This window comes from Furipterus horrens, unplaced genomic scaffold (genome assembly GCF_987537825.1).
Source record: "Furipterus horrens unplaced genomic scaffold, mFurHor1.1.pri manual_scaffold_1, whole genome shotgun sequence".
NCBI lineage: Eukaryota > Metazoa > Chordata > Mammalia > Chiroptera > Furipteridae > Furipterus > Furipterus horrens.
The window spans coordinates 22,321,787-22,346,201 of record NW_028327171.1 but is presented as its reverse complement, the minus strand read 5'-3'; positions in this window follow the sequence as shown (position 1 = coordinate 22,346,201).

Below are 24,415 nucleotides of genomic sequence, written 5' to 3'. Positions count from 1 at the left end.
AATTTCTTTTTACTTTTAAAAATTATTTATTTTAACCTAACCAAGTTTATTACACTCCAACCTGATTCTTTCTCCCCCCGCTCCATCCCTCCTTCCCTTCATTCCTTTCTCCCACTCTCCCTCCCTTCCATCCTTCCTCTTTGCAAAAAGAGAAGAAAAAAATCATATTTGTCACCTTTTTTGACCCCCAGTCTTCTCTCTTTCAGTCTTTCTGTTTCTCTCAATCACTGTTGGCTTGATCTTGCTATCTGACACATCCTCATCCTGGAGAAGGTGGAAATGAAATGGGGGTGGATGGGAACACAACTATACGTTTCTTTCACATTTTCTACTTCTAGCATAAATCATGCCCTGATTTTTAAAAATTGCTCCTGGAATTGGCACTCACACGAACACAGTTCTGATTACATTTATGAGATTTGGAGCACAGTAACCTATAGGTTTTGTGATTCCAGGGGGATTATGCATCTGCAAGTTGAGAGGAGGGCTGAAGAAAGCTTCTTTCTTCTATTATTTGCAATTAGTGTGAGCTGAGTGGCCCCACAGAGACCAGTAAAAACACGGGGGCAGAAGGGAAAAAAAAGGAGGATTATGGGTCAAAGGTAGTGAATGAAGAAAGATAAAATGGTACAAAGTCGGCAGTTTAGTAATTTTCACTAGCTTTAGTGGCAGAACTGAGATATTTTAATTTGAAGATTCAGGTGGAAGCCTTTGAAAAACATAACAACACACTGATTATGGGTAAAATTAAATTTCTTCAGGATGTATTATTTTCTCCTTTATAGTTTTTTTTTTAACTTTTATTTTATTTTTCACCACCATTTATCCCCCCATACTCTTTTCTACCTCCACCCACCCCTCTGCCCCCCACAATTACACACTATTATCCATATCCACAAGTTCTTCTTTTCCCCTTTTTTGCTCAATTCCTCTACCCCCCCCCAACCACCGCCCCTCCCCAGAGCTGTCAGCCTGCTCGCTATAGATGATAGGTGAGTCTGTTTCTATTTTGCTTGTTAGTTCAGTTATATATATATATATATATACATATATATATATATATATATATTTAAATGTAATCTATTCCTTTTACAAAAAACCAGGCTTCTTAATTTGTTGTTATGGAAAAGAATAGTGTATAAATAAAATCAAATGTTTTGTATATCAATGATTATCTGTTTGAACTGCTGGGAGTGTTGTGTCGAAAAACATTCTGAGACTCTGGTCTGACCCCGTTGACTGAATAGCCATGACAGCTAAGGGTTGGGGTGCTCTTCGTTTGTCCTTCTTATTCTAGAAAATGTCTAAGAAATAATCTCTTCTATCCTTGTACATCAAAGAAAGAAAAGGGACTGTAATCGCAAAATACAATAGTCTAATGTTAGCTTTAATATCTTTAAAGAAAGAGTTGAATTAGACACTTTTCGTCTCTCACAGGATTTTTCTCAGTTCAGTACTTTTACAAAACTAAGCTGAAAGGCAATATCGTGAAGTAGATTGTTTTTAAGCTTTTTCAGGAGAGTTTTGTTTGTTTCTTTTTTTTCACTGAAATTGCACATAAAATGAAATCTGTCCCTGAGATTTCACTCATATTACTTGTTACAAAACAGTAATAAATGAAACTGTTTTGTTTAAAGATAAAACAATAATCTAAGACCCAAATTCTTCAGAACCCTCCCTCACGCCCTTTGGCACCCTGCAGGACCCATCAAGCTTTAACTAATACAAGTCAAAACTCCAGAAGTGACATTTAAACCAGACAGACTTGGCTTTGGATCTCTTGTTTGCTTTCTAGCGTGTAAACCTTGGACAAGTTGTTGACTCATCTAAGCCCTAGTTTCTTTATTTGTTAAATGAAGATGACAGGCCTTAGCTTGCAAAATTATTGTGAGATTGAACTGAGATAGCAGAACATAGTAGATGCTCAACTAAGATTTCTTGTGTCTTCCTCTGCTTGAAGTTAAATCTAACATAAGAGAACAAATTCTTTGTAACAGTTTGTCAGCATTACCTTTCAGCTATTTGTAGATTCCATGGAATTTTCTTCAGTTTTATTTTTATTGTTGTTGTTGCCTAAATCAGCCCTGATTATGTGTCTTTTTTCTCTTGTCAGTCATTTATCTGGTGAAAAATGGATAATAGATCTCCTGTATTTAAATTTGTCAAATGCTCATTATGGTTATATCTTACTCTTACTAATTTGAGTAACCAATACAACACTTTTAGGACTACATTGTTGGAAATTATTTAGCTTGGCTTATTTATTTAATAAAAAATGTTTGATATATCTTTTACTGTGTGTTTTGGTAATTCTTCTGTTTAAAAATGATTTACTTGGAATTTCTTTTTTTAATATACACTACTTCTATGAGTTTTCAATATGATAGATTGTTATAAAATGTGTATATATGATCTTGATGTAAAGACAGGATCCATAAGAATATGAATTTATAGCCTAAAGTACTTTTTCCTAAAGACAAGAAACCCAGTGAATAATAAAATATTTGTGAAGCTTATAACTTTGTTTTTCCCTCTACTGTTTAAACTTAAGTATTGCAAGATGCTTTTCCTTCTTTCTTTTTTTTTTTTCAGATTTAATGTGTTTTATTGATTAAAATATTACATTTGTGCCAATTTCCCTTCCCTCTGCTCCCCTCCACCCGGTGGCCCCCCTCCCTCCAGTTGTCCCCCCCTTTTAGATTATGCATTAGTTGTGCATACAGTTCCTCCCAACCTCTCTCCGTCTATTCCATTCCCTCCTACCATGATCCCCAATTCCTATATCATCTCCCTCCCTCTCCCCACTCCCCCTCCCTGTTGACCTCCCCCCAATATGCTTCCCGTACCCACAGTTCCTTTTCCACTCTCGTTGCCTGTTTAGTTTGCCTTTGTTTCATCTCCCTAGCTTCTGTTTTTTAAACCAGTCCCTTTAACATCGCATATAACAGTGGTTTGGATCTAATGAACTCTTTCAGTTTTATTTTGTCCTGGAAACACTTTCTCTGTCCTTCTATTCTGAATGACAATTTCGCTGGATAGAGTATTCGTGGTTGTAGGTTTTGGATTTTCATTACTTTGAATATTTCTTGCCAGTCCCTTCTTGCCTGTAGGGTCTCCCTTGAGAAGTCAGCTGATAGTCTAATTGGGACCCCTTTGTACATAATTCTTTTCTTCTCTCTTGCTGCTTTTAAGATTCTCTCTTTATCTTTAATTTTTGACATTTTGATTATAATGTGTCTTGGAGTGGTTCTCCCTGGGTCCAGTCTCTTGGGAACTCTCCTTGCTTCCTGGACCTGCAAGTCTATTCCCTTCCCCAAGTCTGGGAAGTTCTCCTTTATTATATTTTCACTCAATTTTTCAAGTTCTAGTTCATCTTCCTCACTCTCTGGCAAACCAATGATTCTTATGTTGGGCCTTTTATAGCTGTCCCAGAGGTTTCTGATCCTCTCATTGTTGCTTCCCATTTCCTCTCTCTGCATTGGTTGACTGCTTGTTCCTTCTCCATATTCCAGTTTGTTGTAATGAACTCTGGATTTTTTTTCCTCACCATCTGTCTCGTATGTGGTTTTGTTCCTTTCGTTATGAATGTTTTTCGCTTCTTTCTTATCTTTTTCCTGCTCTTTTGTGAATTCTGTAAGCCACCTGATAACAATGGCCCAGAACTGAGCCTCTGACAGGTTTCTTATCTGTTCATCTGTCAGGTTCTCTATCTGTTGCCTGGTGAGCTGCGCCACCAGGATTTCTATAGTTGTCTGCCTCATTTTGACAGATGCGTTTTGTTTTCTTGGGCCGGCTGTAGAGGGCAGTGCCTGTGTACTCGTAATGACCCAGCGACCGGCGCCTGCCTGTCCGCGACCTATTTCGCAGCCCTGTGGTGCTTTCTTTGGGGGCGGGGGTCCAAGATGGATTCACACAGTTATTCAGCTAGGAGACCGGGATCCGTCCTCCCGCCCCCCTGGGCCTCACTGTTCAAGGCGATGCGGTGGCTGCTTTCCCCATTGCTGGGGTCGCGCACTGCCAGGGGCTTGACTGCAGCCGGGATTTTCCGCCGCCCCGCCGCTGTCCCAGGTGCGACCGCAAACAGCGCTGCCCTCTTTAACTCTTACCTGCCCAAATGGCACCGCTGGTTTATAACTTCATATGTTGGGCTTCCGTGTAGTTTTATTTTCGGGAATTTCTAGTTATCCTTTGTTTTGAAGTAGTTGTATTCCTCTCTAGTTGTAGAGGGAGACCTAGCGTGTCCGTCTAAGCCTCCATCTTGGCCGGAAGTCGCTTTTCCTTCTTTCATCTTTGTTTCTTTTATCTTAGCCTATTCTTGCCTTTTTTGCATAGTTATTAACTATTGCAGGCTATTTAATACTGAACATCATCATGTTTTTGCAATATTTTTTTTGAGTCCATACCTACCCCCTGCTTCCCTCCCTTAATGATATTGCTTAAATGTTAAGAAATTCAGGAAATAGATTCAGTGAAAAAAGTTAACAGTTCTTGGACTAACCTTAAAAAAATTACTGTCCTGCCCTCAATGGTGTGGCTCATTTGGTTGGAGCATTGTCCCATAGATAGAAAGGTTGTGAGTTTCATTCCTAGTCAGAATACATACCCAGGTTTCAGGTTTGATCCTTGGTCAGAGTGCATAGGAGAAAGCAACCAATAGGTGTTTCTCTCCCCCATCAATGTTTTTCTCTTTCTCTCTCTTCCTCTCTCTTTATTGTTTTTAAGATTTTATTTATTTATTTTTAGAGAGAGTGGAAAGGGGGAGAAAGGGAAACAAATATCAATGTGTGGTTGCTTCTCACACACCTCCATTTGGGGACCTGACCCACAACCCAGGTAGGTGCCCTGACTGGGAATCGAACTGGTGACTCTTTGGTTCACAGGCCAGCACTCAATCCACTGAGCCACACTAGCCAGGGCCCTCTATTTAAAAGCAATGAAAAAATGTTCTTGAGTGAGGATAAAAAAAAAAAAAAATTACTCTCTTATTTTTTCATGTATTTACCCAATAGTGGTTTTTATGGGATTTGCACTTGAAAAACATGTTATCTATTTAAAAATAAGGACAGACTGAAACAGAATGTATGTGAATAACTAAAAGATTTTACAATTATATTCTTCATTAGGTCATAGATTATTTTAACTTGCCTAATGAAAGCCATTTTTTTTATGATTTTGGTTTGTTGTACTTTCTCATCCAAGGGGAGTACATACATAAAAGAGATTTGGAGTGACTTTGTTAGCTATGGTGATTACAATGTGAAATAAAATATCTACTATATATAATGCATAAACAGGAGGAACTTAACAAAAGGTCAAGTTTCTAAGATGACCAGGGAAAACAGAGAAGAAAAAACTTAGAATGAAATTATGAGATTGGAAAGACCTAAAATGAATAATTTTTAGCAACCAAAATTGAGTTTACATTCCTGACCCATTAACTAAATCTAGAAAGGAACTTGACATTATAATATGAGGAGCTACTTGAAGAGTTTAGACAACTAACTTTCTTCAAGTAGATATTTAGATAAAAGAAAATTAATGAACATGTTTTAAGAAAAATTACTTTTCCTGTGACACAGAATTAATAGAAGAAAGGTATTTTCTCGAAAAACAGACTAAAGGAAAACAGCTGGAATTCTTACAGGTTATAAATGAGGTGCCTGAAGTTTGCCTTAACACAGTTTGCTAAACATTTCCAAAGTTACCAATAGGTCTCCACATCTTTGAACTAAAACACACTTACTTTATTAAGGAAATTCAAAGTAGACCCAAGCTGGCACAACATTTCCGGGCCAGGAGAGCCAATGGATTCAACTTCAGTCATCACGTCCCAAACAAAGTGGAGCTGAGGTTCTGATGTGGGCGAAGTTTTCTCTTCTTAATGTTGAAGGCAGCTTTTGAAAGGTCCTGTGATGGGGCTCAAGGGAGTTTTGACTTAAGAATCACAGGAAATGTTTTTTTATCCATCTTTCAGTAAAATTCAAAGTTTTTATAAGAGGACCACTCAAGCTTACAACAGCTTTGCTTTAATAACTTATTTTGTGTAGTAAGGTAAATGATTCACAATGGAGAGTGAAAGCAGATGTGTGCGTGCTTGTGTATGTAAAACTATTTGCAGGAAACTTGTATTAGTAATTATAGCCTTTTTCAATCCTTCAGCAATGTAGTAGAGATGAGTCACTTAGATGTGTGTTTTGATGTTGCTTAATTAAGGAGCACGCTGTTTACCAAGTTATCCTGAAAGGGGAAAAGGTTTGTGGCTGAGGCCTTCTGCTTAGCTAAAACATATATTTGTATTTTACTACCAGACTGAAAAATATTTGAGAAAGTCTCTGTAATTTTAAAGTTATTTTTATTTTACAGGCAAATTTTTCTTTATTTTCTAAATGCATGTAACATTTAAATATATATATATATATTTATATATATTTAAATCCTTCATCTTGGAATCAGGAGACCAATTTGACAACAAACAAACAAACAAACAAAAAAAGAAAGAAACAAACAAAAAAACCCACCACCACCAACAAAACCCCCTTTTAAGCTTGTGGCTTTTATTAGTAATTTTAATATTTAAGAATTTCAACTTCTTTGTGAGGTTTAACAGCTTGTATATGAGACCACCTAATGAATGATTTGTAGACACTTGGTCAGATTAGAAAAAATTAAGTCAATTTTACATTTAGACAATATGGAATGTTGTAAATTCCAGAAAGAACATTTTTCTACAAACTACTGATTCCACACCCCTATAAGTAAAATGTTGTGAACATACACAATGAACATATATGTATTTACTTAAGCCACATTATAAAATATGATTATAAAGTAACATGAATGTATGATATAAAAATATCACATTTCCTTATACCTAAAGAGTTGGATGCAATCACCACAGGTTGGAAAAGAAAGAGAAATTTAATACAGCAGTCTCTGCTACAGCTCTGGGGAGCCCCTCTAAGTTAGCGGGCAACACACAGCACAGTATCTGTGGCCTTTCTAACAGGTCAATCTTGGCAGGGGGACATGGATGCTCCCCCATCCATAGGATGGCCCTCAACACTCACTCCCATCATAATCACTTATATTTTTAAAAAAATACTAATCCTGGGCTCTAACTCAGAGGTTTGGTTTCCATTCATCTGGTGGGGGTGGGATTGGGCTTTGATATTTTAAAATCTTTCCAGAAGTTAGTGTACAGCTGGGGATGAGAACTGCTACCCTAGACCTAGAGTAGCTCCTCTGTCCTTGTGTGGACTGCAGCAGAAGTTCCCAGGAGAAAGCGGCTGTGGTGCCTGGAATGATGCAGTGGCAGTGACAGAGGCAGTGACATGACTGCAGTGCTCTGGGAAGACGCTGGGCTTGACTCTGGAGAAGCAACAGCCGCAGCCTCCAAGATGGTGCAGAGCCGAGGTTGTGCGGCAGAGGATGAGGGCTGGACTGGCTGAAGAGCTCTGCTAAGTCCGCAGGAGAATAACTCAGGAGCTGAGATCCCGAGTGAGCAGGCAGGAGCAAGGACTATGTGTAACAACTTAAATTAATGACATTCCTATGTCATTAAGTCTTCCACAGTCTGAGGACGCCTAGGGAAACTCAGGTTACAGCATTAATATTGTAACAATAACCAACTTTTATAGAGTTTCACATTTTACAAAGCTCTTTTGTGTATATTATGTTACTTGATCCAGACTTCATCCTTGGGAGGTAGAAGGATAAATGCTATTGGTTCCATTTTATGAGGAAAAACAATGAAGTTCAGATATGTTAAATATTTGCCTGAGGTCATACAACATTAAAGGGCAGAGCCAGAATGCCAACATAGGTCTCTGGGCCCTCAGCTTCTTTTCCTTTTCACCAGAACTTGAGCTGGTAGAAAATATTTGGTGATGCTCAGACAAGGGTTGCTATGAAGCTGTGTAGTTATTGATTTGTTTAAGAATGGAGTAAATCTCTCTTGGGGCTTGTTATTTTTCTCTTCACCACAACCGGAGCCACTATTCTGCTATACAAGTGGTTAAAATGCTGAAAAGCATGCTGTTCATTTAGTAAGGAGTTGCTATCCTGAGCCCTTAGCCCCTGTACCACCAGTCCCTGCCACTGCAACTCTTCCTCTGGAATCCCCGAGACCCCACCGATGACCCAGCAACAAACGGTTTAATGTCTGGCACAGCAGGGCACTCTTGGTCCTGGTTCAGGGTTAAAAACCAGAGTGGTTGCCTGGGCTATTAAATATTAAGTATTAAATATTACCTGTTCTCACAGGTATTCACTTTTAAATCCAGGTGTTTTATAAATTAATATTATTGATAATAACAGGATACAGAGAGTGGATCAGCATTAACTGATCCATCTTTCCATCCATCCATTCATCCATCCATTTACCTATCCATCCAATGATTCCTTCAATCTGTGGTCAAGTTCTTTGTATTTTGCCTCCTTAATGTACTTCCTCTTTGTCACCTCCTCTGCTCCATTACTGCCTTAATTCAGATTTTCACCACCTTTCACTCAGACTTTGCTATGTAATCTCTGTCTCTTATCTAATTCCCTTCCAGTTTGTTCTCACAGTGCCCACAGACCTTTAACTGTAAAATTCAAATCTGATGGTATCCTAATATTTTAGACTCTATCCTTTTATTGATAAGATTTCCCCCAACTTTACTGAGATATAATTAACATTGTGTAAGTGTGAAGTGTACGGTGTGATGACTTGATACATGTAATATTGCAAAATAATTATCACAATAATTAGTTAACATCTCTATCACCTCACCGGATTATAATCTTTTTGTGGTGATAACATATAAGATTTACTGTCTTAGTAACTTTCAAGCATACAATACAATATACTTGGTAACTATATTCACCATGCTGTATACAGATCCTCAGAATGTATTCCTCTTGTAAGTGGAAGTTTGTACTCTTTGATCAACATCTCCCCATTTCTCCACGCCCCCAGACCCTGGCAACCACCACTCTCCTTTGCTCCTATGAGTTCACAAGATTTTGTTTAACTTCCACCTGCTAAACAAAGCTCTCTGCTCTGGCTCATGCTCCTTTCTTTAGCCTCACAGCTCACGGAGGCCAGCTCTTCTTGTATCTTACGCTCATATTACAATGAAGTACCTGGAATTATTTAGTGTTCCATATGCTGTTTCCCACCATGGTACCCTGACTCATGTGACTCCTCTTTGAGGGCCTGCACAACCTTTACTTCCTGATAAATACCAGTGCATTCCCTAGGCTTACCTCAGGCCTCACCTTCTCCATTGACCAGCATCCTGGCTCCCTGTTGTCCCACCCAACTGGCAGCCCCTCCCGCCGTTATAATCCTGTTTTACTCCACATGGACTTCCACCATGGCACCTACAAGGCTTTACTGCATTTACTTGTGTCAAGTGAAGGTCATTGTCACCAGTTCAATACTAAAAGGAGTCCCAGTCTCAGGTGTGGTGAGGGAAGAGACTTTATTCAACGCAACAGTTCCATTTGCGGCCGTGGAAAAGAACTGCTGGGAGGTGGCTCCACAGGGGAAGTTCCACGTCATAACTCCAGTCCAGTGAGACAGCTCTGCTCCTGTGTTGCAGCTCAGCCCATATTGCAGGACCAGTCAGCTAACACAACCTTCAATGGAAACTGAAAGCGTGCACCTGGAGCCAGAGGGGAGCCAAATTATGCAGAAAGAAGTCCCCACCCCTGGTCTCTGATTGGTCTGTCCTCATGATAATTAGTCCAAAAAGGTGCTGTCTTGATTGGTTAGAATAGAGCCACTCTGATTGGTCAGTAAATATGCTAATAAGACTACAGCTATTAAGTTCTAGTTAGATGGGAAAAGTCTCAGACCTATTGGTTGAAGCATGATTCTAGGAGCTCCTTTGAGGGTTGGCTCAGGTGGCAGGAGCTCCTGCAGGCACACAGTTCTGACCTTCAGAAGTGGCAGGCAGTGTAGTGGTTTAATGCAGGCTTCTGCCTGAAGCATGGTTTCTGTGAGAGGCCCCCGTTTAGCAATGGCTGCTAGGCTCTGTTTATAAATTTGAGCCCAGTTAGCCACCAGGAGCCCTTCGCAACAGGTATGTTCCTTCTCTGGGTCAATACTCATTTTTGTGGCCCTGTCTTTCTTCTAAATTGTGTATGTGCCTCAGGAGTATAAATCCTGTGTTATCAGTCTTATCACCATCATCGAAAACAGTATTTGACATATAAGGTATTCAATAAGCGCTTATTAAATAAATGCCTCAATTCATGTATTTCTGTACATGATTCAGGGGCTCTTAGATGTAGCTTAGAGCTTCTGAATTTTAAAAACAATCAGGTTAAAAGGTCTGACAAAAGGTTTTTGAGTTTCTCTTTCAAATATATGGAATAATAATGATATATCTGTAAATGTCAACTGACACTGTTAGTGTTTCTCGAAGCAGTAGGAGTCCTGAATCCAAACACATATGCCAAGTAGCAAACTATAAATAAATAGCTGCATACTGCAATGAATAGTTTATTTGGAGCTGGATAATCTCTGCAAGAATGTAGACATCATTTTTAATCAGAGAATGTCTAGCACTGAGTGAGTTCTGGCAAGTTTCTCCTTTACGTGAAGAGAGACTTCGAGCATCACTTTGGTACTTAAATAGTTAGAAACACATTAATATCAATTATTATTTGGGTATAAGCTTGTGACATAACTGGCCTAATTCTTTTTTGTTCCAGAATCTGGTCTTTAAGGGCACTTCCCAAATGGAATTGAAAATGGGCTCTACTCACAAAGATTCTGTGAAAAGTCACACATATGAGGAACAACAAAATCAAATCAAATAAACACTTTCCTGTCTCTTAAATGAGGCGGTGAATTACCACTTAAAGATGAAGAGAAAAAACTCAGTTTTTAAGTGCTTGTATAAACATATAAATCATGAGCATTACGTGGTTTGTTTTGGAATATTCTTAATTGCTAAGATGTAAACTAAGACACATTTCAATAGTCTCTTCATTATTTACCCTATCTTATAAACTTGAAAGAAACAGACTGTGCTGTAGCACAAACCCTTTTTAAGTGAGCTAATATGTGTGCAATCCTTTTCCTAATGGATCTCAGGGTTAAGGGCGATGTTCCTGACTGCTTTTGAAGAAGATAGATTAAACATGTCTAGTACCTTATCCACAGTGCAGGGAATAGGGATGTGATCATTTCCAACCCTTCCAGTGTGTGTACTGAGGTGATCTTATAACTTCTCTTATCGTCAAGGTGCAAACAAGCAATTATATACCAAGTGATAATTCAGGCCAAGTGAAACAGAACATGTGTTCAAGAAATGTGTACATGTAAACACACCTAAAGCTTAATATTATAATATAGCTTTTAATGTCTGGTCAGAAGAACAGTAAAGAAGCATCAAATAAAAATAAAAGAAAAACAAATATATATTTACTTTTTAAATTAAAAATTATAATAGTATTTTCTATAATTACTAAGAAACTCCAAATAGTTTTAAGAAATTTAGAAATTAATATATCCTTTACCGTACTGTGTTACTTGGTCAACAAGACAATTGGTGAGGTTAGAGAAAGGGAGACTAGAAGACCCAAACTTTTATTTTCTTTTATTGTTATTTCTATTTGTTACTTATGTAATTACAGTTGTTCCTGCTTTTTCTCTCCTTCCCACCTCCATCCAGCCCCCTCCCAGGTCAATTTTCACATCGTTGTCTGTGTCCATGGGTCATGCATAAGTGTCCTTTGGTTAATCCCTTCTCCACCATTCATCCAGTCCCTGCAGCAACCTCCCCCCACCGGCCACTGTCAGTCTGTTCCATGTAGTGATGCTTTTGTTTTTATTTTGTTCATTAGCTTATGTTCACTAGATTCCACATATACGTCAGATCATATGTTATTTATCTTTCATTGACTGGCTTGTTTTGCTTATCATAATATTCTCCAGCTCCATCCATGCTGTCACAAAAGGTAAGAATTTCTTTTTTTTACATCTGTGTAGTATGCCATTGTATAAATGTACCACAGCTTTTTTACCAGTTCTTTTGAAAAAAATTATTCTATTATAGTTGCCCCAATTTTTCCCCTGTTACTCTCCACTACCTCACCCACCCTCCTCTCCTACAGTCAATCCCCGCCCTTTTGTCCATGTCCATGGGTCAATGCTTTTATTATTTGCCAACAGACAATTGGGCAGATGCTAGGGGTAAGGTTAATTCAAAGGGAGCTTCATTAAGAACTTGGGCAAGGTGAGGGTGGCTTCTGTTTATAGGATTCTTATGTTGATATAATGACTGAGTTTTCTGTGCTAATTTCTGTACCTGCTTAAGGCTGCCCCGCAAGCCACCTGGTGGGTACTTTAGTTTCATTGATTCTCTCTTAAAAGCAGCCTAAGACTTCTGAGTTTTAATAAAAGCAGGTTAAAAGACCTGATAAAAATTTTTTCCCTACTTTATGACTTGATTTATATAGTGCATTGGCATTAAATCACATTTATTCATAATTTCATGTGCAATGTTAATTAGAGAAAATAAAGTTATATTAAATTGGGAGTCTTTGAATTTCTGAAAGTATGCAGGCATATATTTTTCAGGTAGTAACATGGTGTCTTGCCTCCTCAACCAGCTTCTTAAAGAGTTTGAGTCAGAAGCCTTTTTTGTCAACCTGTGAGGAGTACAGAGCCTCATTCCAGCCTTTGGTTTTGAGGAACAAGTATTTCTGTTGCCTATTTGCCTCGGGCACTGTTTGATAGCTTCCCTTGGCCTTGGCTGCACTCTTGACTGATATTGCTGGGGTGTGGCTTCGTCCCTGCTCTTTGTTTTGCAATTGCAATCAATCAAAATGATGATCTTTCTTGTGTGATGGACTATGTTTTTTAGTCTCTCTGTTACCTATCTGTGTAGATGTTGGGTATAGAAAACATGCACCAAAGCCTGAATTTATGCAATCAACTTGACTGGAAGGCTTCTTTGGTGCAACTGTTTTATAAATTGTAAAGTCTAATCAAATGTAAGAGATGATATGGAAGTGTTCAAGAAAAAAAATCTAAGGTATGTCTCTTTTTGAACTCTGTTTGACATCACTGAGAATACATATTTTAAAGTTCAATGATTAATTCACTTCTAGAGTAGCAAATATCAGTACTGCTTGAAATGTGGGCAAAATAAACTTAGAAAGTGAGAGTAAGCACTGGAAAACTTTTAAAACAATTTGACAAAGTAATTTTACCTTTGTTATATCTAATTTAGATTATATTTTTGTCTTTTTAATTTCATTTTCTTGTGCTTTACAAAATATCTGTGAAGGATTAGAAATTAAAACAATTTAGATGGTTTGAGAAGTACTGTTACTTGTACTTACTATATTTCATCAGATACGATTCTATCAATTTATGCTATCATTTAATATAACACAAAAGGAGAAAATGCTGACAATTAAGTTATACATACTTCAGATTTTTATTTTATATTTTATATTTACTGAAAGAACTCTTAGACTTTTACATAATTTTCAAAATCATGGATGACTCATGTTTAGTTATAAATACTAATGTAACAAATGAATGAAGGAATTTCTTAAACTTCGTCACATTCAGCATCCCATATTTCTGACTCACTCTTCAATTATTCACTCTTCAATTTAGTGTTGTTGACGTCTGCCTTACTCCACACAATATTGCCCAACACCAAGTGCCTAACACTTTTATCAAACGTGCTGAAGGCATAGCAATTTTTAAAGATTTCTCCAATATAATTTTAGGTTTTTGCCCCCAAACTACTGACCTTACTAGAAAGTGTCAGTGGATTTTAGAAACAAGTCATGTTGTAACCTCTTATACTTATGTCATCCTTCCTTAGGTCCCATAAAGCACTTCATTGTTGTTCTGCAAGAAAAAAAATGGAAAGATGAATATGTGCTTCTTTCTTTATCATCAGATGTGTACCCAACTGCTCTATTTCCATGTTTTCCTGTAGACACAGTAACCTTTTTGTTTTAATGCTGAGTTACACTGTAATCTTTAAGAAGATATTTAAAAAGGCAGTTAAATTCAACACACGTACTATTACCCAGGCATTTAACCCAACTGGAGAGATGAAAATATGAGAGCGAGGACTGAGCTCTGAAATGTGTAGGCTGATTGTGATCATGATTTACAATCCCAGATTGTAAAACGCATCCTAACATCAGAGATGTTAAAATGTAAAAAAAAAAAAAAAAAAAAACAACAACGTGTCTTTAAATTGATGAAATACGTTAATTTTGAATTAATAACTTTTGAGAGTAAGCTGTCATTTTATGTGAATAATTTAGAGATATGTAGGTTTGTGATTTATAAATTAATAATAATAAGTCAATATTTATTCTTAGGAGAAGCACTAAGCTTATTTAATGCATCTAAATTAAATTTATTGAATTTAAGAGTGTCTGTTTGGGGACTGCAGCATCTCATTGACTAATTCAACCAGCCTACCAAAGAGTTTATGAAATATCAAAGTGATTCAATTTATTGAACTACTTATTCCCAAGACGGAATGTACCTAGTTCTCCGTAACAAACACTCAGCATTTACCTTGTATAAAGCATTACTTAATGTAGTGAATAATAGTCATTGCTAATAGTTAATGATTAGCTTCCCCATTTATAATACTAGGCAACAAGGGCAAAAAGAAGTTAGTGAATTGTGGGGCCAGGGGTCAAACCCATACGACTGGCCCAAAAGTCTGAGCTTTTAATGTATGCTATACTCCTCAAAAGTAAAGTTATTTTGGCTACACTTTTGACTTTCAAAAGATCCCATACTTAATTATCAAAATAATCCCTAAAACTTTCCAGATCATAAAAGCACATAATGAGGATAGGGGGAAAACCACAACTCAGAATTTAAACAAACAAACCAATTGGGTTTGGTCAAGGTCTTGGATATGAGTGAAACCAGCTAAGAAAATGTGGCCCAATAAGAGTCTTTATCAAGTCCTAGTAACAAATGCCCTTGGCAAACAAACATAATCAGAACAAAAATTACTTTCCAGTACCACTGAAAGGAAAAAGTTTTGGCAGGCACTATGGAAATGTGGTGACTAGTAATTATTCAATTGAAAGGGAAATATAAACTGGGCCTAACATAGACTTCAGATGCCAAACAAAACTATTACAATGAAATTCTAGGAGACCAAATGTAATCCCAAACTGTCCAGTTTCCCCACTATTGTATATACACACAAAGGTGAAACTGAATCACCATTGAAGACAAAGTAAGTAATGACAGCAACTATTTCTCAGAATGAAATCCTAATAAATATGAAACCAAGTTTGTTAAACGTGAATTGTCTAAAGTAGATGCTTATTCTCTTGTTAGAGAATTTGAATAGTAGATTCTTTCTTACTCATAAAAACAGAGCATAAAAATATACATTGGTCAAATATAAATGAATCTTAGACTTATCTGAAGACCTTTGTTAAGAAATGCAATGGATAAAATATTTAATAGAAAATTTTACACCTCATATAAGGATGCAGTAATATTTGATAGAAACCCCTGAGTTTAGTTTCCCATGAGTTAAATGGTTTTCCAGATGATTATTTGACTGAGCTTTTGGATTCTAAGAAACATGAAAGCAAAATGTAGGTAATGGCTTGCAAGTAAAGATGAAAAAAATAAATGAATACAAAAAAGAAAATCTGGAGTGATGATGTAAAGCAAAAACCAAATATCTTATTTTACCAAATTGTTTAAAGTAAGACACACCAGATTCACATATATTAGTGTTGCTTTAAAAAACTCTCCAGGGGGATAAGTAAGGGGAGGGTTTAGTCAAAGAACCTGCATAAAAGACTCATGGACATGGACAACGGGGAGGGATATGATTGCGGGAGAGGGGGTGGGATGGGTGGGGGAGAGAAATTAGGGGAAAAGGGGACAACTGTAATTGAAAAACCAAAAAAAAAAAAAAAAAAATTCTCCACATCATTTAAGGAAAAAAAATCATGGAGTCTTAAAAGATAATCCATTTTGGATGGAAGATAAAATTACAAATTTTATGTGTAGTCTAAAAATATTTAGTTCTCAAAGGTATAGATTTTCAGCGACAAGATAAATAAGTCCTGGGGATGTAATGTACAACATGATGACTGTAGTTAACAACGCTGGGTTTTATATTTGAAAGTTGCTAAGAGAGGTAATCTTAAAAGTTATCATCACTAAAAAAAAAAAAAATTTTGGTAACTATGTTTGGGAATGGACGTAAACTAAACTTATTGTGGTAATTATTTTACAATATGTACATATCTCAAAGCCTTATGTTGTACACCTAAAGCCAATACAATGTTACATGTCAATTATATCTCAATTAAAATGATTTTTCTAAAAATTAGAACCTCACCTTTTAAAAATTAAATCAAGGTACAAAATTTTAATTGTATTTTTCCATCACCATTTATCCTCCCTATACTTTCATGGACTAAAATTAAAAAATATTATAATTTTATACACATTATGTATCATGTTAAAATCTAAAAAATTAAGATCTTATTAACTTTTGAACTCTGGATTGTCCCAGTAGCCCTCACCTGATCAGATCATCAGAGTATGGGTGACTTCCTGCCAGAAGGAAGAGTTCATCTTGTGATGGTTAACTTTTGGTATCATGTTGGCTGGGTTAAGATGCCAGATATTTGGTCAAACGCTACACTGAATGTTTCTGTGCAGGTGTTTTTCGAATGAGATTGACATTTAAATTAGTGGACTTTCAGTAAAGTAGATTATCCTACATAAACTGAGTAAGGCTCATCCAATCAGTTGAAAGTCCTTCCTAAAGCAGAGAATAGTAAGGACCCTTCTACCCTTATAGAGCAAGAGGGAATTCTGCTAGATGATGTCCTTTGGGCTCAAACTGCAACACTTCCTTCGGGCTCCAGCATGAAGGACTATTTTGTGGAATTTGGATTTCTCAAGCCTACACAATTATGTGAGTTAAATCCATACATATTGTATGTAATTATATATGTATATTATATATATATATACATGTGTGTGTGTCTGCTCAGAAGGTATCCAGCCATGTAATATGAAAAATAGAGACATTTATTGAAGAAGATACAAGAAACATTGTACATAGGACAATGACACCTCATGCCCTTCAAAGTTGGCACTTTGGGACCTCACACAGTTTGCCCAGTCACCATCCGCTGTCCCATTGTATTTTCCTGCATCACATCAGATGGTCTGAAATATCTTCCCTTTCAAAGCCGATTTTAGTTTTGGGAAAAGCCAGAAGTTACAGGGTGCCCAATCTGGGCTGTAGCAGGACTGAGTCACCTAGGTGATTTGATGTTTCACAAAAAAATTCTGCACGAAACATGATGCATGAGCATGCACATTGTCATGATGAAGCTGCCAATCACCAGTTACCCATAGCTGTGGCCTTCTGAATCATCTGAATAGTTTCTGTGGAGGAATGTTCAAGCTTAATGCAAAATTTGACACAGATTTGTTGCTCTACTCACTCAGTCATTTTGAATGCAATGGCCACACAGTACACATGCTCACTCAGTAGAATCTACCACCCCCACTGACTAGTACAGTGAAGTCGTCATTGTTCACACATGTGTATTCCAGTCCACTCTTTTGGGCTGCATCAATGTTGCACAAACTATTCTCATTATATTAACAATGGCTGGACTTTTTCCAGACAGATCTCATATGAGACATATATTCCTCCTTCTGCATAACACTAGTGGTGTTAAAAATAAACAAAATAAGAACACAACACATATTTGTTAGGCACAAGATTTTATTCAAGGTTGTCCAAGGAGCTGCACTATTATATTCAGATATAGCTGGAAAATTTCTCTATAGATGGCATACAGTTAGCCTGAGTTGGCCCACTGAAAAATGGTTAAATATATTCAGTAAAACCTTTCATACTAAATCCCTTTCTTGGAAATTCTTTGTGAGCATTTGTATATTAAGAGTGTGAGATATTTGCATGAAAGCATGCTTGTTTTAAAAACCTATTTTATAGTATTTAACTTTACATTTTCCAAATATCTGAATGAGCACAGACTACCATTCTATTTACAGGATTTGCTTTGAGAAACCTTGAGCTAACATATTTATCTGGATTTTTACTTCCCACCAAACAAATACAAGGAATTATACCCTTCTATTCTGACCCAAATAGTGTGTATTTAGTTGAGTCCTGAACACATGAGAAATATGCAAATTAGCAAGCACAGGGCCTTTCAGTGTATGACATGTGCTTTACATGCATCCTGTCTCCTGGGACAGTTAGTCATCCTACTCGATTTATGAAATTACTCACTAAACTACACACCTCTTGAAGTGTCTGCCTACCCCTTCTCTCGGAACTGATGCTCACAATTGCACAAGCCTCTCAGTAGCTACATTCATTTCGCTTGCTTCTAATTCCTAACAGAGTTGATCAGATCAAGACTGAACATCTGACCTAACCTAGACCCATCCATTTCTTAAGGCCCATCCATTTCTTAAGAGAGGTGGGAATTGGGCTTCTAGAAGAGACAGCTCTTTTCCGTGTGGGACCATAACTGTACTATGGTAACAATGTGCTGTGTGAATGACGCAGAGAGCCAGTTTTGAAAGGGAGGATGGAGAGGACGAGGCATGTGTCCTGACCAAGAATCAAGCCTGAGACCATTCGGTTCACAGGACCACAGTCCAGCCAACTGAGCCACACTGGCCAGGGCAAGCATGCCTCTATTTTATTCTGCTGATAAGCACTATCTCTATTTTTCAAGGCTGTTTGCTAAACAAATATCCATGATGGTTCAGAACCAAGGTAATCTTTGCTCAACGAATGTGCAGAATCACTAACCATCTATGGATAGTTATCTTCAACACAAGAGAATATTAATTTAGAATTCCTTCTTTGAAATAAAGTCTTACAAAATAAACAGGCAAATCCATGGGACAAATATAGGTTCTTCACACTCTCTAAGGTATAATTTTTTTTTTTTTGCCTGAACTAAAAATTTTATTTGCTAGTGTTTCTGCAGTGCAATTCTGACAGTGACTACCCAGAGATAGCACAAATTTCACAGGTAAAGGCCACAGTTCTCTGCAAGACTACTCACATCCGATGCAAGTCACAAACTCCAGGTTTCTCAGGATGCCTGTATTTATGATAAACTACAAATTTATGGGTTCCCACAATACCTTCAGTTTCAATAATTCAATGGAATGACTCACCAAACTCAGGAAAGTGCTATAGTTATGATTATAAGTTTATTATAATGGATATAAATAAAAATCAGCCAAAAGGAGAGATGGGCAAAGTCTGAAAGGGGCCTAAAGTGAAGTTTCCATATCGTTAGGACATGTCACACTTTCAGCACCTCAGTGTATGATAACCAACCAAGGGAGCTCACCAACCAGGGGACATCATCCAAGCTTCAGATGTCCAGAGTTTTTATTGGATCTTCATTAGACAAGAACAGTTGATCAAATAATTGATCACTTCTCCCCTTTTCAGAAGTCAAAAGATCAAGGTGATATCATGTGGCTCATAGCCTCAGCCTTCTAATCACATGGTTGGTCTTTCTGGCATGACCAGCTCCCATGCTGCAGTTAACTAGGATCCTTCATGAGCCACCTCATTAGTGTAACTCAGGTGTGGTCAGTGGGTCCAGCATGAATAACAAAGACATTCCTATCACTCAGAAAGTGTCTAAGACTTAGAGACTGCCTCCCAGAAACCACAAAGATCAGCTAAATTCGCTATATTTTCTACTTATTCTCTCAGATATGTGCAACAATAATTTTGTAAAGTAAGAATATAATAATAATAAAAAGGATTATAGACTAGAACTGTAATAACTGCAATAACTGCAATAAATTGCCTGGTGAAGACCACATGACTTTCCATTTATTTATTTTTGCAACTAGACAATGATGTCTTCTATTATTCAAACTTTCTGTTATTTTCTTCAAATATATCCTTTTTTTCTAATCAAGGCTATTCTCAGGCATTTTGTATTTTTATTCTTATTGTGAATTATATTGTTATTTGATTTTCATATTATTATTAGCCCATAGGACTACTATTAACTGAGTTCTGTGTCCAGGCAGTTCAAAAAGTTGATGATGTTTAACAATTTTTAAGGAATTCTTTCTTCTGTTTCCTGTCCTTGTGCATAGTCAGAATTTTAGGAACAACATTAAATAATAGTTGTTGGTAGTGAGCCTTCTTGTTTTCTTTGTGATTTTTATGGACATCCTACCAAAATCACTTATTTCAATTACTGGACTTTGATCTTACGTATTTGGCATTGCAAGTTTCTCTGTAACATTTCAATTAATGACTTATGCTCCTGGGCCTAGGTTTCTCAACAGAAGCACTATTGTTATTTTGGGCAGATTATTTTTTATTGTGTTGTCTGTTTCACACAGCAGGACATCTGGCATCCCTATTTCCCATATTAAATTTCAAAAGCACACCACTTGTAACCCCCAAAGTTCCACACATTCCCGTTTATCCCCATCAAAGGGGCAAGTACCTCCCTTTTTTGAAAATACCTGCTTTAGAAAATGTAAAAAAGCCAATGCATTTCCAGGCCTGAGAGAAAATTCTCCTACAGGGACAAAATTGCATGGTGTAGATCTGGAAAGAACAGGACATATTCTGAGCTTTATTATACTACTGCCAGGATATTGAAACTTCCAGCATTCAGAATTTCAAAATTTAAAAGATTGAGAACACTACAAACCTTTAGGGAAGTACCTTTGTCTAGACAGGTATTATCCCACATTAGCCGGCTGCCAGCCACTCTGTCCACAGCGCAGTCTGTTCTCCTGCCTCTGCCCTGTCTTCTCAGCCTTTTTTTCCTATCCGCTTAGGGAGGAAGGTCTGTGGCCCCAGTACATTGTATGTACAATTTGGGTGCCCCATGGTTTCAGAGGTAAAAAAAGAATTGAGGAATGGAGATTCCAGCAGTTCCAGTTTGCTTCCAAATCAATGCACTCTCATCCTCCTTGAGTTGGGGACTGTGAGAGGGGGTCAGAGCCTGGTTCAAGAGATTGAATCTTCCGTAATAGCAATTCATGATGTGCTTTTATCAATTGAATTATGTAATTGAGTAAAACACTGGTTTCTCGTAAATGGCTGGCTTTTATTTTATTACATTTTCTGGTGCTGATTGTGATCCCCTTCCTTCATTTTTGCATTTCTCTTGAATAGTGTGCAGGAGGAAAACATTTATTTTTTCTCTACCCATCTTAGATTCATTGCCCTGGGCCCTGCAAATAAGACTGACAAAAAACAGATTAACAAGAGCAAAACAAGTTTATGAACACGTGCATCACACATGCACATGGAAGTATGCAGTGATGAGTAACTCAAAGGGTGGTTGGAAACTGGGCTTACACAGCCTCTTAACATAAGAAAATAAATTTGTAAAGAAGTGACAAGACAAAGGAGAAGGACTTTGAGTTTCTAGGGTGGCAAATTGTGGGAGGGTAAGTGTTCGGGGGAAATTTACGTAAGATAAGGGTAGTTGGTAAAGTTTGTTAGGGAGATATTTCTGGGCTGATAAGGGTCTAGAGTTGTCTCTGATGATGAACTTCTGCCTTTTGGGGAATGTGGGGTACTCTTACAAACCTATGCCTTGCTCTTAGGGAAATGAGGGAGGTCAGAGAGCTTTTCTTATACCTGTTTCATCTCAACTGCCCTCAGCAGAAAATAATCCGTATGCCAAAGTGGCATATGTTGTGGGTGGCATATTCTGTTACCTTTCAATAGGAAGTTGAGCAAGTAACCCAAATTCCTATGCCATCATGTTCAAGGAAAACACACTCTGCTTTTTTGTTTTAGTGGCCAGAGACACTTACTCATTCACGTAAGAAATAGCGGTCAAACACTTACTGTGTGTGTCAAGCGTTTTTCTAGGAGCTGGATTCTTGACTCGAAGCAACTGCCTTGTGTATTGATTGCATGAGGATTAATTTGCCAAGAGAGAGTGAAATAGCTTTCCTTATGTGTTGATTTTTTAAAATATATTCATTCAGTATTTAGACTAAGGCAATTCCTAGTGGAATACTTCATGGTATATGAATGAAAACAAGTTATTTTTACTATCTCTCAGTTGCAACTTACCATAGGCTTAGAGATACACTGAGTAAGCATAGGTATTATTATACTGGTATCACTGCTAATCCACCCCTGGCTGGTTTGGCTCAGTGGATTGAGCGTCGGCCTGCGAGCTAAGTGTCGCTGGTTCGATCTTCCAGTCAGGGCACATCAGAGAAGGAAAACTCTGACTCCAAAAAACCTCCGCTGCCTTGCGGCATACCTCTTCAGGGGAAAGGCTAAGGGAGTAAACCCCGACAGAAAATCCGGAGCCGGAGTCCCTAAGGCGGTTTGACGTTGTAGTCAACACTGGCAACTCCTGCGGCGCACCTGAAGCCAAGCTGTATCGACTCCGTCTTTCCCTTGGACCCTTCAGTTGCGAAGAGAGGGGGGGTCTGCTGCATGGGCAACAGCAGACCCTCCATATCACCCTGCCCAGGCTCTGTAGCTTCAACTTCACTGGAGAGGACACTCCAGCGTCATCGCAAGATGTCGATTCAACACGGGAGGAGACAGATACCGTGTCACTCCCGAGTCGGACTGCACAACCATTCTCGGCGGTGCAGATAGACTCTTAAGAAGCTACACCATCGTCTCTCGAGGCTCTGTAGCTTCAGCTTCACTGGAGAGGACACTCCAGCGTCATCGCAAGATGTCGATTCAACACGGGAGGAGACAGATACCGTGTCACTCCCGAGTCGGACTGCACAACTATTCTCGGCAGTGCAGATAGACTCTTAAGAAGCTACACCATCGTCTCTCGAGACGGACAGCTGCCGCCGCCGACGACTGCTAATCTAATATTGCTAGGACAGACATACCTGAAATGTCTTACTGATATTGAATTTGTGTGCTTGGGCCTAAGCTAAACATTTGGAATTTATCTGTACACAAAGCACATTCAGTAAATTAGTTTACATTTTACTCATGCAGCAGAAGGTCTCAGACTTCCAAGACTTTACCTGAAAGCTAAAATCAGATTATTTTTTCCCAATTGATATTTTCCCCCTAAGAATTATATACATTTAAATATTTTGGGGGTTTTTCTGGTTCTGCTCAAATGTTTAGTCCTGAATGATTATTTAAAGTTGTATTTTGTTCTGCTAGTATATCATTCTTGCTTGCATTTTTTTGATTTTCTTTATCCCAGCTGCTTATTGATTCTACTTGTTCTCATTGATAGATCTGGAGAACCAATGTTGATTCAAGAAATGTCTTGCTCTTGTTCCACTTGGAGATATCAGACATCAATATTGTGCTCTTGAACATGTTAAAGCGCAATGAAAGGTCTTAAGGAACAATATTAGCAGAGTGCTTATGAGCCCAGCTCTGGAGCCTGAATCTTTGGGTTTAAATCATTGTTCACTGTGACTATAACCGGGTTTCTGCATATGAGTTCCTGCATCTGAAAAAGTGGTATTTATAGTAAAACCCAGCTCATATGTTTCTTGAAAAGATTAAATATGTTAAAATATAGAAAGTGTTGAGAACAGTGTCTGACACATAGAAAATGCTTACATAAATATTGATTATTCTATAGCTTCAAAATCAGTTTTATGCTTTTCCTTAATGTACTTTGAGTATTTTCTGGTATCTTGACTTGCATTTTGCACAGTCATTGTGTGCCAAGAGTTAGTTAAAAAATTACAGTTATGTTAAGAAAGAGCAACTTCTGTGGAATGAATTGTATGCATTTTAGAATCCTGCCATGTCAGGAGTTATTAGAGAAACTTTAATTATCACCAATATTTTCTTTCTCACACAAGTTCAAGAATGAAACCTCTAGTTATAAAAATCTAACTTCCATACAAAGATGTGTTTTTCCTCAAGCTGTTTCTTGTGAGGGATTCTGCCCTTTCCCACTTCTGCATCAAGTCAGCACTTAGTTCCGAGCGAGATGTCCAATACCTCCTGTTGTTAGACCGGCTATAAATGTCTCTCACACTGTGTATTCCAGAGACTTCTTACAGCGCCATCCTATTACAGCACATTAGCTAATGAGTTCTGAGAGACCCTTTAATATCTCTGCCTCCTCACTTTGCACCTTTACTTACATCTGCATTATGAAAAACATTTTCTGTGCATGCTCTCACACAATATACGCAAGAGGAGGCTTTTGAAAGATAAATACAAGGGAGAAAGTTTCAGAATGAAAACAACTTCTTAGGAATACCGGGAAGAATTCAATTCCATTACTCATGTTTTTTTGAAGAGCTTACCGTTGCCAAGCTATGAAATAACCAGGGGAACTACTACAGAGGTGATGACAAACTTTCCCAGTAATAGCCACAGATGATATCGCTTTCATCAGAACCAAACTCTGCAATATT